General features: G+C 46.4%; 1 protein-coding gene across 2 annotated transcripts in view; it reads left to right on the top strand.

The window, feature by feature from the left end:
* Positions 1-15,435, top strand: part of CCNY (cyclin Y) — a 126,533-nt gene that overhangs the window by 54,281 nt on the left and 56,817 nt on the right. The window contains exon 1 of one of the 2 annotated variants that reach the window (XM_067702132.1): positions 13,019-13,040. The exons of the other annotated variant lie outside the window; for it this stretch is intronic. The gene's annotated coding sequence lies outside the window, so the exon portion shown is untranslated. Of the gene's footprint in view, positions 1-13,018; positions 13,041-15,435 lie in introns of those variants that run through there. 2 annotated transcript variants of the gene reach the window in all.

Below are 15,435 nucleotides of genomic sequence, written 5' to 3'. Positions count from 1 at the left end.
GGGAAGCTTATGGTAGTTGGGTGTGTGTCTGTGTGAGGCTTTGTGTGGTTGTTACCTCTGTCCCGGCCGCCCACCGTTTACTTTGATGAAGCTGGCATTTGTGTGCTTCTGCAGATGTGATGTCAGCTCGGTACATAGCACTGGCACTCTGTCTAGTCTTGCCCTTTTCAGGGTTGACTCAGAACACTTATTTCCCAGTGGTGTTGAGAATTACCGTGGAGGCCCCGTGGATCTCTTCAAGTCATTCGTTGTCTGTAAGAATGGGGAATCCTTTCCATAGAGGAGAAATGGAATCTGGGAGGAGTCATAAAAGAAGTCTGGATCTGGAGAAGTACCGTGCCATGTCGTTACCAAGTGATGTCCAGACTTACTTGAGAAAATGGCAGCGAAGGCACCACAGAGCAAGAGTAAGGTTCCTCATGGCCTCCCGGGCTTTTTTATCACGTGAAACTAGGCTGCAGTGATTTACTTGATTGTGATTGTTCTGCTCCAGACATCAGGTGTGTTTGACAGGGGTTGGAGTGGGGCCCCGTTGGAAGGAGGCCCACACCCCTTGCTTACTTGGCACGGTTGTTCTGGAGGTCACTCCCTGTGGCTTCTGGGAACACAATAAACCCGTTCACACAGGTGGCAGTGGGACCTAACTCCAGCCTAGAGGAGCCTGGGGGAGGAAGAGTCAGCCGGAGCACAGAGGGAAGGGAGTTCAAGTTCAGGAACATGTCCTTGTGCCTCTTACATTAGGCAGTGTCATTGATGCGAGGTTTCATAACTCATCAACCTTCAAGTCTCAGGGTTTAATACAACTTGCTTGAGCAGGGTTATATGCAGGCTAGGTGACCCTTCTTCATCCTCTCCAGGGTCACTTCAGCAGGAGGAGAGAGATGGAAGAGGTACGTTGGAAGTGAGAAGTATCCCTTCTTACAGTCCACTGGCCTGACCCAGTCACTCGCCCCGGAGCACGGCGGGGTGGCTGGGGGAGTGGGTGCTGTAGAGAGCACGTGGAGCGCTAGTCCGCTCCCCTGCCTGCCTGGCTTCGACCTCATGGTAGCTTTTCTGGCAGGGAGGTGCGTTAGATTCCGTCACCTTTGTGGATCTTGACGAGGGTGTTCTCATCCTGCATGTCCTCCAGGGAGTTTTAGGAAGAGCTGGTCCCACAGGCAGCAGAGCGTAGTAGCCCGTGTGGGCTCCAGCACCAGAGTCTGAATTCTTGATCCACCGTTGACTGTAATTGTGGGCAAATGATTTAACTTCTCTGTCTCAGTTTATCAGTAAAATGGGGTCACTGATAGGACAGTTGTAAGGATGAAATGGTGATTAAATGACTAAAGCTTATACTATATATAAAATAGACAAACAACAAGTCCTACTGTATAGCACAAGGAACTATATTCAATATCTTGTAATAACCTATAATGGAAAAGAATCTGAGAAAGATGTGTGTGTGTGTGTATATATATATATATACACACACACACACACATAAACTGTATATAACATATGTATGTGTATATATACGTATATAACTGAATCACTTTGCTGTACACCAGAAACTAACACAACATTGTAAATCAACTCTACTTCAATTTAAAAAAAAAAGACTAAAGTTTAGAATACTGCCTGTTACCTAGTCAGTACTCATCATTGTCGTCATCATTGTCAGCCTGAAACGGTGACCCACTTTTCTTCTGTGCCCACAAGGCTGCTGGCCCTCTGTGTGTGGGTATGTCAAGAACTAACAAATTATCCTTATGTCTGTTTATAGTTTTCTTCTATCTGTGGGGGAAAGAAAAGTTTATGGTCAGTTTCCATTAAAATATTTTAGCATGTTTTTCTTTGTCTTTTTTTTTTAACATCTTTATTGGAGTATAATTGCTTTACAATGGTGTGTTAGTTTCTGCTTTATAACAAAGTGAATCCGTTATACATCTACATATGTTCCCATATCTCTTCCCTCTTACATCTTCCTCCCTCCCACCCTCCCTATCCCACCCCTCTAGGTGGTCACAAAGCACCTACTAGAGAATGGACTTGAGGATACGGGGAGGGGGAAGGGTAAGCTGGGACGAAGTGAGAGAGTGGCATGGACATATATACACTACCAAATGTAGAATAGATAGCTAGTGGGAAGCAGCCGCATAGCACAGGGAGATCAGCTCGGTGCTTTCTTTGTCTTAATGAGAGTTAAACCCCAGTTCCTCAGATGCGTTTGTAAATAGTGGATGCTTTGTAGAACTTCTGGTTGTCACAGTTTTAATTCTTTGGTGTGTGCCTTCTCTCAGGCGTTTGAGGGAATGGATCTGCATCTTTGAATTATGTTAATTTATTTTAACCTGAGCGCTCCAGTAGTAATGAAGGAGGCAGCTATCAGAGCTGACTTCGCAGTGCTCTGGGGAATGGTAAGAGATCTCTCTCCAGGCTTCGAAGGTCTCAGCATGTCTCTGGGTTGACAGAGCTGCGAGAGTGAAGAGGAAGCTACCAGAGCTCATTCACCTCTCCGGCAGTCTGTTCTCTTTTCTCATCAGCTGTTTCCAAAAAGCCTTCAGCAATATGATGTGTGACATTCAGCTGATACCATTTGCAGCCAGTCTAAAAAAGCTCTAAACCTGTGGCCTTTTGGAGTGTCTCCTTTGCAAAAAATCATCCAGTAAAGCTTGAGGCTGAGGTTCTTAAGTGTAAAATGAATTTTGTGCCACAGGCAATCATTTGACTCCAAAGTTGGTGAAGGGCTGCGAGTTGATGTAACAGAGAGCTCAGTGCTGGCTTGCAGACACTAACGTCTGGGAGCAGGGAAAGCGGGCACTTCCTCCCGTGGCCTGGACGGAGTGTTGAACGACACCCAGCATGTACCTCATCTGCCTCCAGTCGGGACAGAGGGATGGAAGGGTTAGGAAAGCCTCCTGGCTTGATCACCGCATCTTTTCAGAGAAACCTACTGTGGCACGATGCTCTCGCTGCCCGGGAGGGAGAAACCGGACAGACAGGGAAGATACATGCCCACACAGGCATGGGTCAGCCAGCTCCACGGGCTGTGTGCTGCGTAGAGTCACCTCTACATAGCTCTTGTCTGCATTGAGGCGTGGTCTTGGTCCTGCGTAAAAACGATGGCAAGTGGGATAAGTGGTAACTGAGAACGCACTGCTGGGACTCAGAGTGGAGAGAGCGGAGGCGTGTGGGACATCGGAGGGTGGAGACGGGCACCATGTTGGGTCCAGTGTGGCTCTGGAGTCTGACCAGCTGGTGTCACCCTGGCCCACTGCTTCCTCACAGGAGACCAAACCCAGGCAGTTTCTTTCATGCTTCAGATTCCTCCCGATGGAACGGGGGTACTGATAGTGCTTACGCCATAAAGTGGTTGTGAGTTCACGCATGTCAAGTCCTTTGGATGCTGTCTTGATATACTGCGAGTGTTCAGTTGTGTTACTACTATTATTCAGGAATTCTTGGAAAAAAGTTAATAAAAAGTAGGTTGAGGTTAATTGTGAGGCACCTCTAATGTGATGTGATGCTAAAGAATTTGGACTTTATCCTGTAAGTCTTTAAAAAATTAAGCAAAGAAATGGCATGAAGAAGTGTTTTAGAGATGTTGGAACACTGGCAGAGTGGTCCAGGATGGACCCGAGGTTTCACTGGGAACCTGTTGAAATAATGAATGCAGGTGTGCCTTAGGTGTGCACCCAGGCGGTAGCCATGGGAACATAAAAGAGGAGCTGGAGCTCATTGGACCGTTCCTTTTCTTTGCAGTGTGTATTAGGTGTTAAATTAGAGGTTGAGAGAGTGATTGAATAGCTAATTTGGAGACTGTCCAAAACTAGATCCCCATAGACATACCATTCATTGTAGTAGCTTCATCCTTAGTCATTCATACACACACACACACACACACACACACACACACACACACACACGAATTATATATATGATGTTTTAGGTTTTTATTCTTTCCCATCATTGTGACTGTCTTCACTCTGCTGAAGGTAGAAAGTAGGTTGACTGATCACTAATTCCTAGATAAATTTTCTAACTAAAAGAAGAGAGAATTATGGCTGTCATTATTTGGTCCTGCAAATGATTTCTTTCTTATTCAGTTTTATTTTTCTCTAAAGGAAATGTTTGGTGACTCCTGTTCTTAATTTTCTCTTTTTCTTAACTGGGGTCCTATGCCTGTGCTTGCCTGATTTTTCCTGTGCTGTCTTTTATAGCTAAAATAGTGGAAGTATTGTCATGTATATAAATTCCAAAAGTTTTCATTTGAACCACTTTGCTCCCTAGAGAAATCTGCATCCTGCTTTATCTTTTGTTTGTATGTGGGAGTGTATAGAGCAATGCCTGAGTGATTCATGTCCTGCTCTGTGGGAAGAAAGTTCTGGTATTGTTTGCTTTGTGTGCAGTGGAGGCCGGCTTGTGGGATCTGTCCCCAGTGGTCCTTCCTAATGGGGAGGGAGCTAGCTTGAGAATCTAGGTCCTCCTGGATATTCTGGGTCTTTCTCACTGGTGGCGTCTTGTTTCTCTAGAAGGTGTGAAGCTGTTGTGATGATATTTTTATGCCTCTGACTTGGCACAGGTAGCTTTTTGGTGACTTTACACCTACTCTTCTGGCGTATCTTCAATTTGTGGTTTAAAAAAAGATGAAAATGGCTGGAGTGCAGTTTGAATGAGGTAAAACCCACACCAGTGATGGGGATTCTGGGGAGTGGAGTGTGGGATCCAGAATCACCTCTCTGGTCCCTGATAATCGAATCATAAGGAAAATCACTACCTTACCTCAAAATCTCATTTGAAAATAAAAACAAAGTCTCACCTAAAAAATAGAAACTGAATGCTAAGTAAACTTTTTTTTAAAAAAAAGGAAAAGTAGCTCTCAAGCTGCAAAAACAGATGCTTTCTTTTGGCAACTTTGCTTGTCAAACCTAAGCTGAATACGAATGGAGAATAAGTTCTTAACTATTAATTTGGAGTCTAGATGAAAATGAGTCTGAATTCTCATTTCAAAATCTTATTTGGCTGAGTGAGGTGAAAAATGTGTCATTGTTGACTAATTCGGAATCATACCCTGTAGCATTTTAAGCCAGATCTGAGCATGTCATGGTCAAATGTAAATTGCATATTTCCATTTATTTCTTAATAGCACAGCCAGCTGAGTTGATAGGCCTGTCGTCTAAGTTGGGCTGTATTCGTCCCAAACTGAATGAAACTGAATGAAAATTGAGAAGTCTCTTTTCTTGGCTCCATCCACCGTAAACCCAAACTGACTAAATGCAAACATGAACGAGCATATTTCTCAAGTTAATAACAGTTCTCAACTTTTTCATAAAAAACATAATAACTGGGCTTCCCTGGTAGCGCAGTGATTGAGAGTCCGCCTGCCAATGCAGGGGACACGGGTTCGTGCCCCGGTTCGTGCCCCGTGATCCCACACCTGTGCTGACGCCTGCTCAGCTCTGGCGCTGGATCTTGGGTGCAGGATCGAGTCCAGAGGACCTGGCTGAGGACACGGATGCAGCCACACGGGTGTCCAACAGGGCCCCTCCGGAGGAGCCCACTCATGTGCTTTTCTCGGGTTATCTTTCTAAGGCCAAGTGTAAGGAGAGGAGATTTCTTCTTTAGGTTGGCATTCCTGGTTTCACGGACACTGTTTTACTTTGTCTTCTCTGGAAGTTACTGTCTCCAGACTGAAGGGCAGACAACATGGTGTTTCACGCTGCTCTCTCTTTAACTCAGTAAATCCCAACTCTTGTCTCCCATTGCTCAGCTTGATGCAGGTTTACGGGACCAGTGCCTTCCAGTCCTATCCAGGTGCCCTTTCCTGTTATTCTAGACCCTTGACTTTGATGACTCAGAACTTGCGAGTGTGCCTTCATTGTCTTGTCTGCAGCCTGTGGCCAAGGACTTTTGACTCCCTTTGGTACTTACAAGAGTAAGGTTGTTCTTGTCAGGGACTCCAGTTTCATACCCCTTGGGCTTTTTTTTTTGTCCTCCAGAACCGCCCTGCTAGTCTTACCCAGGTGCTGCCGAGCTCTCCTGGCTGGACCCCGTTAGCCTGGAGTCTGAGTGACCCTTTCCTCTGGGTCTGGGCAGCCCCACCCCGTTTTCTTGAGTGCAGTCACTCGTCGTCCTGCAGGATGTTTCCTCCTCCTGCTTTCTCTTCTCTTCGGCTCTCTGTCCTTGTCCACGTGGTAGCCTGTTAGGTTTGAGTCCAGTCTCTCTGCATTTCCTTCAGATATCTCCCTTCATAACAGCAGCACCAGTACAGTGCTCACTATAGCCAGACATGGGTCTCAGTCTTGGGTGCTTTTCGCTGTTTTGCAGATGGGACAACAGAAGTACAGAGAGGGTAGGTCACTGCCCCAGATTGTTGGGCGGCTAAGTCTGCGCAGTGGGATTTGAACTTAGACACCTAGCTCTGGAACCAGTTCTCTTACCACTGCTTTATACCACTTGCTGAGTCTTGGTTCCTCTGCTCTCTGGCCCAGTGGTCCCCGGATGGGTTAGCTCGTTCATATGTGCTCAGCCACCCTTTAATACAGGCAGGTGTGGTGTTTTGAACCCTTGCCTAATTGTGTGACTTCGGACAAGCTTTGTAACCTCTCTGATCTGTTTCCTCATCTAACTCAGAGGCATTTGAGAAGATTAACTGTGAGTCAGTAGCAAGGTGCTTGGCACATAATAGATGTTCAGAAAATGGTAGTTATTATGGTTGTCTTTTTTTTTTTGCGGTACGCGGGCCTCTCACTGTTGTGGCCTCTCCCGTTGCGGAGCACAGGCTCCGGACGCGCAGGCTCAGCGGCCATGGCTCACAGGCCCAGCTGCTCCGCGGCATGTGGGATCTTCCCGGACCGGGGCACGAACCTGTGTCCCCTGCGTCGGCAGGCGGACTCTCAACCACTGCGCCACCAGGGAAGCCCTGTTATTATATTTTTTATGAAAAAGTTGAGAACTGTTATTAACTTGAGAAATATGCTCGTTCATGTTTGCAGTTAGTCAGTTTGGGTTTATGGTGGATGGAGCCAAGAAAAGAGGCTTCTCAATTTTCATTCAGTTTGGGACGAAGCAAGGCTTTTTTTTTTGTTTTTGTTTTTTCCACTTAAGAGCTAAAGGGTTCGGAGAGAATTTTTCCATTCAAAACAGAATACTTTTACCATCTAGTTAAGCCTGAAGATACTGGTTTATCTTTTGCATATCTTTTTTCCCATTTACTTTATCTTGTAACAAATGCTGACTCATTTAATGTCTAGCTAGAGTAAAGGCCCTTATAAAAATTTTTCTCTGAAAGCACAATAAAGTAGTATCTGCTTTCATCTAATTGCAGTCTTTGAAACTGACTTCACATGTTGTTAGGTGGTGCTAAGTCATCGGCAGTTACTGCTTTAATTAATGGGGACGAACAACCGCTTGATCTGTGAACCTGTTTCCAGCCTGCTTTGTATGCTGAACCCCCCACCTGCCTCAGTCTCCTAAAGTAAGTCTGGCCCTCCTTGGTGCTGCTTCAGCGGCGTGATGTTTGTCTTTCATTCAGTTCGGCTTTCTATAGTCTTTCATTTACTTAATCATTTTCTACCAAAAGAGGCTTTTGGGGGAGGGGGTATGTATACTGAGGGGGCTGGTTAAGCAGCGGGTTATTTTGGTACAAACCAAGGTTTTATGAAGGAGATTCCCCCGAGTGTGTTGGATGGTGGCAGAGGTCTCAGCGTGGTTTCGATGCCCGAGTCCTTTTGGAGAACCGCGCAAGGAAACCTTTTGTCCAAAAGAACTTTGGCCTGCGTGAATTCCTGGAGTACTGGCCATGGCCAGCTCAGGCAAATGATTAAAAACAGCAGCACTCGTTCGTAGACGTACTGTTTTGAAAATTCTCACATTTGCTTTTTCTGAACTTCAGTAAGACTGTACTTATCCAAAGGTCGCTTTTCTGATCACCTAATAGAACTCACGTAGTAGGACATGATGGTTAGAGAAGAGCCCTTCATATGGCCCCTGAGTCCCCGTTCAGCGTGGAGATGAGGAAACTGAGGCAGGGGAGGTGACCCTTGTTCTGGGAACATGCCTGGAACAAGGTGGCGGAGCAGAGTGTGGGCTTGACCCTGCAGTCAGACTTCCCGGGCTCCCTCCATATCCTGACCCTCCCAGCGTGGGTAGTAAACGCCCCCCCCCCCCCGCCACCACCTCCTTCAGAGCAGCTGTGAGCGTTGGACAGGTTAATTCATGTAGAGCCCCACCGTAAGCTCTCAAATGTTAGTTACTCTGTTATAATTGTGGTCAATAGCCCCTCGCATTTCCACAGTGCTTTGTGGCTTACGGAGCATTTTCTCACTTGCTCTCTCATCCGATGCTCACAGCATCATCTCGAGGAGGTACGTCTGCTATTAGTGAGCGGTGGCCCAGGGCCCCCCAGCGCTCAAGGTGTGTGACCAGAGAGAGCCTGGTCTTGCAGACTCTCAGGAGTGTTAAGAACCAAGGTGTATGTCGCAAAATGTGCCTGAGTAGATGCATAGAGGTTACAGAATTCATGCTTTGAAACTCATGCATTGTGTGATTGTAGAAATTTCCTTTGCTGATAACCTATCTCCTTTTAGGTACAATTCTAGAGAAATGTCTAATCCACTTTGTCCTCCAGCTACACGAGCTAGGAAAGTGTTAGTAAAAATGTCAGGTACAGCATTGGTTCTAAAAACAAAGAAAGAGAACCATGATTTCTTCCCAGCCCCGTAAACTGGCCGGGACCTCAGCCTCCGGGGTTTTTTCTGGTTCTGCAGGGGTCCTGATGCTGTGTGCTGTGCTCCAGGAGTAGTGTGGGTGCCCTGCTTTCACTCCGCATGTGTTCAGTCACGTGTGTGGCCTGGGCGCCCGGGAGGCACACGCTGATCCTCTGCTCCGGAGATTGCAGGCCACCGTGAGAGGGGGCTCCCTCCAAATAGGATGGGCTTTGGGATTGCAGTTCCCATTTATTTGACTTACTCTTTATTGTTTTCTCCCATTTTGGCCAGGAACCTTGGATGGGCCTAAAGATTATCTCATTGGTATCATATTAGATTAAAAGTTGTTCTGTAAATTGGTACAACCTGATTGGAAGGCAACTGGGCAATATCTGTTTAAATTTACTTGTGCTCTATGACTGAGGAATGTCCATTCAAAGGCATTTATCCTGGAAATACTTGTATACATTTGCAAAGGTCTAGGGTGTTCATCATAGCATTGTTTATAATAAAGCAACTGTTTATTGGAGATTGGTTAAATAAGTTATGGTACATTCCTAGAATGAGATACTGTATTTGGCTTAAAATGAGTTTTATAAGTACTGATACGAAAGTGTATCCAAAATGAGTAAGAAGGGCTCACTGAAGAACAGTAAGGTAAGAATTGCCCAGGGTTTGTTTATAACATTGTGTAGAGTGAACGTACAGTGAGACCACAGAGGGAGAAACGAATGATTTGATTAGGAAAAGTTTTGTTTTGATAGTTCAGAGCAGTAGTGAAGGGAGCGAAGCGAGTGTAACATTATAATAGAGGACTTTCCACTTTATAAATTTTTACATTTCTGTATTGTGTAAATGTTTAAGTAGTTATAGGGGTTGCTTTTGCACAAAAACTAAAAACAAACTCGGCCAGTGCCATGGCCAACCTTGACCCTGGGTCTCCTCTGGGAGGTTACTTCCTTCTTCATGCTGCCAAGAGGTGCCGGGAGGGCCTGTAGCGTCCTGCTGTCCCCTGGGAGGACTCGGCCCTGGGGTCAGCCAGCAGCGCCAAGAAGCCCCAAGAAGCCCAGTCAGTCTTCTCACATCAGAGACCTTCGCTCAGTTAAAACACTGGCCCCTCCTCCCCCTCTCCCGCCCCATCACACACCCGTGCACACACACCCCACTCACACAGTGGCACACGAGGCCTTTGCTCTGAAACCTTCTCTGCAGACATGCTGTGTTGCCTGCTTTCCCAGTTGGCAGCACGGTCTTAGGGAAGTCTGATGGTGAAGCAGGAGATGGCAAAACTATAGAGCAATAAACCAAGGCCTGAAAACACTCCACACGTCAAACTCCACTTCACCTTGGTGCAAAGAGCCCAACGTGCCTCAGCAGCCGCCTCGCTGTGTTAACACTCAGTCGCTGGCGGTTTATCCTGATGACTGTGGACAGGCATCGGGAACAGGCAAAATGCTGTTTCAGGTACTCTGCTTAGGAAGGCAGGATGGTGTGTAGTACCTTTTAAAAAACACCCTTAAAATTTCTTTAACAGTATGTTATATTACAGCATTAGTTATCTGGAAATTCTGTGATGCTGAACCAGTGGTTTCACTGACTTTAAAGCCAGTATCCATCTCCCTGGAACTCTTTGTCTCAAAAATAAAATGTCAAGTTGAGGCCAGAAGTCTTTCTGGAAACGCTCCACCCTGGTGCGGTATATTCTGAATTGCCGTTTCTGCGTGGACAAGCACTCTGACAGAAAAGGCTTCAAAATTTTGTTCTGAGGAAGAAGCCAGATTTCCACCCGTCTGTGCGTCACCAATAGGCTTTGTGCTTCCTTTATTTGAGGAGAATCCATTGTGCCTCTGGAGCTTCCTGTCTCGACCCAGACAGCTGGAACCACAGTTGCAGAAGCCGTTTCTAAGATACATTGGTGCACTCTTCAAAAGTATATCTGTGCCTTATGCGGAGCAGAAATCAGATCCCTTCAATACCTTGGGCTTTGTGTTAGTGATTAAATGCGACAGACCCTATCACAGCTTTATTAAGCATCACTGGAAAAATCCACTGCTCAGGCTGCAGCACGAGGGCACACAGCAGGCCATGAATTTTGTCGGGGGACACAGTTGGTACTTGGGTGCACCGAAGCATTCAGATCTTAGGGTGAGAGACTTGGGCCCCTGTTGGGTGTGTCATGGTGGGGCAGGGGCGGTGCACTTCCCCGGGGAGGCTGACCCAGGGCCCCGCTGCTCCCTTTGGCCACCCCGCAGCCTCCCTGACCAGCTCTGCGGTCTGCCGGGCCCAAGCCCATCTCACACCCGTTGAATTGGGAGCTGTTGGTGTGGACGCCGGCGTCAGTATTTTTTAAGCTTCCCAGGTGAGTCTTACGCGCAGCCACGTCAGCACGGCTGCCTCGGATGGATTAGCGAGTGGGGAGGAGCCCTCCTCCAAGGGAAGAGGGGGCTGTCACGTGTCTTCATGTCCCACCCTCACGTCCACTCAAGAAACCAGCACGCCTTTTCTGTTTGACACCTACACACGTGGGAAGATATCATAAAAAGGGAAGGAAGGGAAACGGAAAACTGGGGTTGAAATGTTAAATGAGACAAAAGCGAAGCTTAACGCAACTCCAGAGGGACCAGAGGACCTGCCGTGACTTGGGGTCTGAGTTTGCAGCAGCCAGTGTCACAGGGAACTCTCCTGGGTTTCACACTTAACCAGGGCTTCCCAGGCTTGATCCCTTAAGCTGGCCCAGGGTATCGGGCACCGCGCCGGGGCTTGGCTGTTTGCACGCACACGCACGCCTGTGTGAGTGTGGTTTGAACCTGCCTCACTCACCACCCCGTGGATCACTGGAACAAAGCACTCCTGCATCAGACAGGACAGCTGGAATCCATCAAATACCAGCATTCACAAAACAGTGCACAGTGGAGAAGATGTGTAAGTCAAGGGTGGGCAAGAGTAATACTCTCTACATCTGTTTGTGTGAAAGTCTTGAAAAGACGAATCCAGTTTGCAGTGAGTGACAAAGCAGATCAGCGCTTGCCTGTGTTGGGGGGTGAAGGCAGGTGTGTGGATTGGGAAGGGGGCACATGAGCACATTTGAGGTTATGAAAATACTCTGTATCTTGATTATATTGGTGGTCACACAGTGTATAAATTTGTCCAAACTCATTGAACTCATTGTACACTCAAAATGGGTATACATTTAATTGTATGCAGATTACCTCAGTACAGCTAACTTTTTCTTAAAGTGGACAGGGATAAAGGTGGACAAGGTGTAACTGCGAGCAGAGAGAGGGCCCTGGTGTTGCTGTGCGCCAGGCTTTGTACATCAAGGGCGTTTTTCCAGGGAGGGACGTGGTGGTTTTCTCTGTGCTTAAAGTACTTGCTTCCAAAGCGCATGTTGTAGTTTTCCATCCAGGCCGGCAAGGGTGCAATCAAAAAAGCCAGTTTCAAAAAACTCACAAAATAAATGGTATTACTCTTGGTAGTTTTTTTCCCCCTTTCTTTGATGCATGTGATTGTATGTGTTTACGTCTGGCCTGAGAGTTCATTCCGTGGTGGAGATGGGTCTCCAAATAAACCCACTGTGCTAGCTCCGTGTGTAGCCAGGGCCTGCCCTGGCATGGAAAGACTAATTAAGCTAAAGATGGTATTTTCTTCTCTTAAAAAAAAAGGCCAAAACAACATGTTTCTTTTCAAGCTCCTGCTGAGCTCCTGCTGGTTGGCTGTAGTTGGGCAGAAGTCCAGTGAAGTTGGGGGAAGAGATGGCGGGTCTGCAGCAGACAGACGCCCGCTCTGCCACTCGCGCGTGGTAGCCTTGGGCGAGTTACCCAGCCTTCTAACCTCCAGTTTCCTCATTTTAAAATGGATACGATGATAGAATGTTCTGGAAAGCCTTCTGGTAAGAAGTAACAAATAATGCATGTAAAGCCTTTGGTGTTTTGCCTGGCACATAATAAGTGTTCCATAAATGTTAATGATGTGTGTGTGTGTAAATATGACAATATTTATTGGTACACACGTTCTCCACGTATGTATATAAGGGAAATCAGTTGTGTCCCACAGAAGCATATATGTAAATAACATAGGTTACAAGGGAGTTGAGATCAGCTTCTGGGATTTGCCAGGAGTAAGCTGTAGTGTCAGCAGGAGCCTGTCAGAGGTCTTGGTACAACAGGCTGAAATCAAGTCTCAGATTACATCCTTCATTGAGATTTAAGGAAAGGCAACAAGTCAAGTGCTGACGGTGGCCAGCTGTGAGGGAACCCGACATCACACGCTGTGTCCTGGACCACAGCCCCTCCTGAGCCTGGCAGCAGCCACTTAACCAGGACATCAAAACTTCCCTGGTACCTGGTGGCGAAGGTGGGGAAAGTCACTTTCACAGTCTGTGGGAACGTAAATTGGCTCACTCTTTCTGTACGTGAGTCAGCACATTCTGATTATGTGTTATTCTTTTATTCATCTAATAGCTATTTATGATGTACTTACTATATGCCAAGCTTTGGGTTAAAATGGTGAACAAAAACAGATGCTGTTACTGCTGCCGTGTTATTTTTAGTCGGGAGGCATTGTGGGTGTTAGATCAGAGCTCTGTGATGAGTGCCGGGGGGCGTTCGGGAGAGCCTGCAACAGAGAACCAGGGGGTGTGTTTTACTGCAGACATGACGGCTGAGCTGAGATCTGAGGGATGGGTGGGCACCAGTGGTGGTACGGGGCCTTTTGAGTGGAGGGGAAAGCATGTGGACTGCTGCCTGCGGTCCAGGAGCTACAGGAAGCCCATGTGGCGCAAACAAGAGAGGGAGGGAAGGTGACGGAGGGTGAGCCCTGAGAGGTGGGCAGGGCCAGACGAAGCCTGGCAGATAGGATGTGGCAGTCCTCTCGGGGTGTTTACACTAAGAGCTGTGAGAAGCCAGGGAGGGTGTTTAAGAAGAGAGGGAAGGCGGGAGGAACACTTGTCAGAGTTGGAGAGTAGATTAGAACAATCTAGAGTGGAGATGTGGAGGTGAGTTGTGCAGGTGAGAGGTGATGATGGTAAGATTGAGGTAGTAACATTAGCAGCACGTGTTGGATGCATGAGGCAAGGGAACTGTGTTCTGGTTTGAGCAGCTGCGTGGTGGTTCTGTGAACTTCAGGGAACTGTGGAGAAGAGAGCGCTTGGGACACATCTAGACCGTCTCTCCTTTCTTCAATCAAAATAATGATAAGTTAACTGTTTAAATGAACACGTGGCTGTCCTGGAGGGGAATGTAATTGACCATGAGCAGCATGGCACCAGGAGCTTGAATGAAGCACCGTTTGCCTGGCCTTTGAGGTAGTAGATTTAGGGACTGGACAAATGCACCGAGGAATTGCCAGCTCCACTCCTGACTGCGACTGCGTTTCCTGGGTCTGGGATTTTCTTAGGCTACAGAGAGAAAGAATCTTGGGCAATTGTCCTTATTCACTGCACCCTAGAGGCAGCTCTGTAAGGAAGTAACTTTATGCTTCTCTGGTATGCTGAGTTCACATATGATTTATATCTGTAGGAGATTAAAACGGTTTATAAGTTATGGGGTCAGGTGAGCTAGGTTTGGGTATTGGGTCTGCCAGTTTCTAGCTTTGAGATATTGGGCCAGTTGTTTAGGTCTCTCTTGGCCTCTGCATTTCCATTGGTAAAATGGGGATCAAAAGACCCACCTTTATAGGATTGCTGTAACTAGCTACATTGGGACTTTCAAAAAAAAAAAAAAAGACCTCAAAAAAAAGGATGTCCAGCTCTTGGAAACAGAGATGCTAAGCAGCAGAAATGATGGAGCCGGAAGTAAGTTCCAAAGTCAAAGGGACACATAGTTGAGCACACCGGGGCCCAGTCCCTAGTCAACTGTACTTCCGATCAACATTACACAACAGGTGTTTGCTAGTTAATAACACTTTTAATCATGCTGCTGGAGAGATCATCTAACTTATAAATTAGTTCAGCTGAAACGTCTGGATTTTCACGTAGCATTGCTATGTCAAGACATCTCTTTTTACACATGATTTTGGTTTGTGTTTCTGTGAAGTTGTTTAAGGATGGGTGCTCTTATTTCTGTTGTATAGCTGTGGGCTTGAGGCATTGAAAAATGGTATGCTTTTTCTTCAGCTGAGAGTATTGTGGTTGCTAATCCAGAGTTCATGCTATATTGTTAGCAGCACCTCCCTGTCAAGGTCCCATTTGCTGGAAATACAGAGTCTCTTAAGGAGCCAGAATGAAATGAATAACATGCATTAGATTATTTACTTGAGACTAGGCCGGTAGTAAAAACTGGAAGATGATAAATGTTTAAAATGAGAAGGGAAATCCCCCCCTTTTTAGATGAATAAAAATACAGTAATATTTAAAATTAAGTGGTCCTTGTTTACACCCCGCCTTTTTTAATTAAAGAAAGGGCTGTGTTAAAATTTGACTAACTGAAATTGCTTGAAATGTAAAATTTCATAGAAGTTCTTATACTAAAGGGACATAAAATCTAGCAGTAGAAATTTAATATAGGAAGTTAATTCTGATTTCCAAGTGCTACAATTATAAAATAGTCTGAGAAAAAGCACTTTTCCATAAAATTGCATGCTTTGAAACATGGGCTTTGTGCTCCTGGCCACTCCTGCAGGGAATGTCGTGGTGTGGGGTGTGGGGTTCTGCAGCACCGACAGGTGTCGGGCCCCTTCCTTCTGAACACAGCCTGTTCCACCGTGTTGCAGAATGGAGCCATTGTGACTCAGGAACAAGTTGGCTTTTAGA

Source organism: Pseudorca crassidens, chromosome 1 (assembly GCF_039906515.1).
Source record: "Pseudorca crassidens isolate mPseCra1 chromosome 1, mPseCra1.hap1, whole genome shotgun sequence".
Taxonomy (NCBI): Eukaryota; Metazoa; Chordata; class Mammalia; order Artiodactyla; family Delphinidae; genus Pseudorca; species Pseudorca crassidens.
This window is presented reverse-complemented; position numbering and strand designations above follow the sequence as displayed.